Genomic DNA, 4,061 nt, shown 5'->3' with positions numbered 1-4,061 from the left:
GGAAGAAGATGATGCTTGACCCTATTGAACATTTTGCCTCAACATAGGATGATTATAACCAGGCGGTGCACTATTAGCATTCTGCCTCCCCACATTGTTTAAATTCCCCGTACCTTGATTATTCAAACTAAAGCTCGGATGTTGCTTACACTATGGATTGTAGATGTTGGAATAGGGCTTATTATTTCGTTTAAAATTATCCTTGTAGTATACAGATGTTGAGTTTGAAGGGCATCCATCAAAAACATGGTCTTCACCGTAATAAACACACGATAGTTTGGCTGATTTCATCTCTTAGGCTCAGTGGGCCTTTTCATTGTTTTGATCATATTAGCTAAAGAAGATACCTGGGCTATCAACGAAGTGATTGCATCAAGATATATGGTGCCAATAGCTTTCTTACCCATCCCAACTCTCGTGGTAGGATATTGATAATCATTATTGATAATCATTTCCAAAATCTCATAGGCTTCATTATAAGATTTATCCAACAAAGTACCATTGGCAGAAGCATCAACTACCATCCTTGTATACGCATTCAACAAATTAAAAAATATCTCCATCTGCATTTAGCTTTGGAGTCCATGCATTGGACATTTCCAAAGTAATTCTATAAATTGTTCCCAAGCTTCATATAGTGATTCATCCTCCGATTGTCGAAAAGATCTGATGTCATTTCTAAGCTTGGTATTCATATTTGGTGGATTATACCGTAGCAAAAATCTCTGGCAAATATCATTCCATGATGCTATGGTTCCCGACGACAAATCATTCAACCATGCACATGCACAACCTCTCAAAGAGTATGAAAGGATTTAAGCCGCAAAGCGTCTTCAGGAACACCTTGTTGTCTAAACGAATCATAGACTTCTAGGAAAAGTCTTAAATGTAGCCTTGGATCTTCAGTGAGTAATCCATCAAACCGTCCAACTGTTTGAAACATCTAAAACATTATCGATTTTAGCTCAAATTACTGAGCTTGTATGTGTGGTCTGACTATTCCTCTAGCTATTCCTCGATTCAAATCATCCAAAATTGGAATAAAATGTTCCTAAATCGGTCTATCTCGATCATCTCTCACACAATGAATAGGAGAATCAGACCATGATCATTCAGACCAGGATCATTCCCTTCCTTAGCCATATTTCACAGTTCTTTTCTCCTCCTCCGTAAAGTTCTGTCGATCTCTAGGTCACAGTCCATATTTCACATTGACGGCAAACCTGTAGAAATTAAATACAACTAAGTTAGCTAAAACTAAGAAAACAAAGAAAATAACAAAACCAAATTTCACCAATTGCCATGTAACAACCCGATTTTTAGTGGTGTCAGAAATAGTGGTTTCGAGACCATAATTCTGATGACACATTTCGTGAATATTACTTAATTAGTTTAATAAGTAAAAAGGACTGAATTATAAAAACTGCAAAGGTTGAGAAGTTAAATTAAATAGGTTAAAAGGATAAATAAACCATGGAATTTAGTTAGTGGATTGGAATGATGATTTTCTTAAGTAAAAATGGTTTATTTAAGCTTAAGCATGGTTAATTAAGAAATTAATTATGAAATTTAAAATAATTACAAAAATATAGCTATATAAAACAAAATTAGAAAATTAAAAATGAAATTTGATGAAATAGCTCATATTCTTTATGGCAAAGGTGAGAACTTTAGGGTTTTAGCTTCCAAGCTTTGAAGCTTTAATTTGTAAGTGAATTGTAGCCCATTTTTAGTAATTTTTATGTTTTAAAGTTGGTCTTAGTTTGATCTAGCTAACCCGATGATAAATTTGTGAAATTGTTAAATGTTATAAATGTTTCCATTGATGAGTTGAGCTATTATTTGAAGTTTATGATGGAAATATGAAACCTGATTGTTTGGGTGGACTATTTTGTAAAGGGATTTTGATGTTTATGGACTAAAGTGATTCAAATGATAAATGCCTTGTACTTGGGTGAAATTATTGCAAATAGGAGCTAGTAAGAAGATAAGGAACAATCGACTAACATGGGTGTTAAAGTAAAATTGACAATTTGCATGATTAGGGCTTAGGGATTAAATTGAATAAAAATGAAAGATTGAGGAGTAAATATGTAAATTTACCAAAAATGACTCAATTGCATAAATTGAAGCAAATTATATTGTTATTCTAATCAATGTAATGAAATTATTACTTTTAGATCAAGAACGTGCCAATAATCGTGGAAAAGTGAAAATCGCGGAGTAGACCTTATACTTTGGAATCTTCTACAAAATAGTCCAGTAAGTTCGTATATTTAATTATACTTCTAAATGCTTACATTCTTGTTAACATGTTGTTAATAAACGTTGCTTCATCTACTGGAAGTATGCTCTATTGAGCCAAATCCTACTATTATACTGAATGAAGCTCAATTAAGCAAATTGTACCGTTATACTAATTGGAGCTTAACTAAGCAAGTTTTACTGATATACTGAATGATGTTTAATTGATCAAATTCTATTATTACACTGACTGGAACTCAAATGGGTATAATCTACAAAATACTGAATTAGTATTAATTACTATTATAAATTGAGTATAGTAGAAATCTCTATGCTTAAGTCGATTAAATCTATGTTGGATTGGAAAGGTTATGAATTTCTAAATGAACTTACTAAGCTTCATTTAAGCTTACCTTTAAATTTGTTCATTTTGTAGATCACATTTTGAAGAATAAGAAGATCGGGTCAATGCTAGGAATCACACTATCCAAGAGTCTTGGTAGACTTAATTTCTCGATTTTGGTATATGGCATGTATTAGGACCCTACGCATTGTTATGTCAAATGCCTAGCTTTTGAGTAAAATGTGTAACATGTTGTGCACTTGATCAACTTGTGATTTCCTACTTGTTACTTAGATATGATTGAAAAGTCATAGTATCAAATAGTATACTATTGGTTACTTAATGCTTGTAATGAAATGGATTTATGCTTAATGAGATAAATGTGTTTGTGTTTACTATTTGAGAATTGATATATGATTATGTTACAGAATGTTTGTAGTTAAGTTGCATCCCCCATATGTGTAATTGAAAGTGTATAGGTACCTATGCCATAAGGGAGTGAAATTGAGCAAGAAATAGGTAAATTTGGGCTCACATTGCTTGAGACACAGGCAACTGACTCGATCATGTGAGGCACACGACCTTGCGACACGATTGTGTGTCACCTGATGGTCCTTTGTGTACAAGTCAGTGAGTTACATAGCCCAACACACGAACGTGTGGCATGACCGTGTGACCCTACTTAGAGTGTTAAACGGGTGAAGGCACGGGCTGGGTCACGGTCGTATGTCACTAGTTTGAAGGTTACACAGCCTGAGACATGGGCATGTCTTGTAGCCGTGTGAGGCACACGGCCTGGCCATACAACCGTATGTCCCCTATTTTCAAATTTAGCTACTTTTCCCAAATTTTTCTAATTTTTTTCAAATTGGTCCCGAGTTGTTTCTAAACTATTTTAGAGCCACGACGGCTCGATTGAAAGGTAGTATGCATACGTATGAACGTTATATATTATGATTATAATATGGAATTATATAATGTCCAAATCTTTTTAATTGTTTAGTAATACTCCGTAACCCTAATTTGGTGAAAGAGACGGGTTAGGGGTGTTACATGCTAATCCCCAAAAATGGCACCAAAAACTTGTGGCTTGTGAATATGATGTGCGAATTGTGCAAGTATACATATTGAACAAGTAATAAGTGATGAGTGAGATTGTCTCCACAAGGATTACAACGATATGATTTTGTTCAGTTATTATAATTAGTATGATTAATGCTATTATAAGAATGCAATGGTAATTTGAAGGAAGAATGACGTGTACAATATGTGCAACTGATAAATAATGGAAAATGCTATGACCAAAAAAGAGTAAGAATGCAATGGCAAATTCAAGAATAATTGCGTGACTAATATGCAAATGTGCAAGTAAACAACTAAAAATGATATGGCGAAGATACAACGACAAAGAATAGAGGATCTACGATATTTATATGGAAGGTTGGGATTACTAAGAATCTACCCTTACTGACAT

At 33.8% G+C, this 4,061-nt stretch overlaps 1 non-coding gene across 1 annotated transcript; it reads left to right on the top strand.

Annotated features, from left to right (window-relative positions):
* The first annotated feature begins 579 nt into the window (after window positions 1–579).
* LOC128035130 (small nucleolar RNA R71) lies at window positions 580–686 on the top strand. The gene has a single exon (XR_008191532.1). It is a non-coding gene; the product is annotated as a small nucleolar RNA R71 (small nucleolar RNA).
* Window positions 687–4,061: the final 3,375 nt, after the last annotated feature.

Source organism: Gossypium raimondii, chromosome 11 (genome assembly GCF_025698545.1).
Source record: "Gossypium raimondii isolate GPD5lz chromosome 11, ASM2569854v1, whole genome shotgun sequence".
Classification (NCBI taxonomy): domain Eukaryota; kingdom Viridiplantae; phylum Streptophyta; class Magnoliopsida; order Malvales; family Malvaceae; genus Gossypium; species Gossypium raimondii.
Note: the sequence above shows the minus strand (reverse complement) of the source record. Positions and strands in the feature narration are given on the sequence as shown.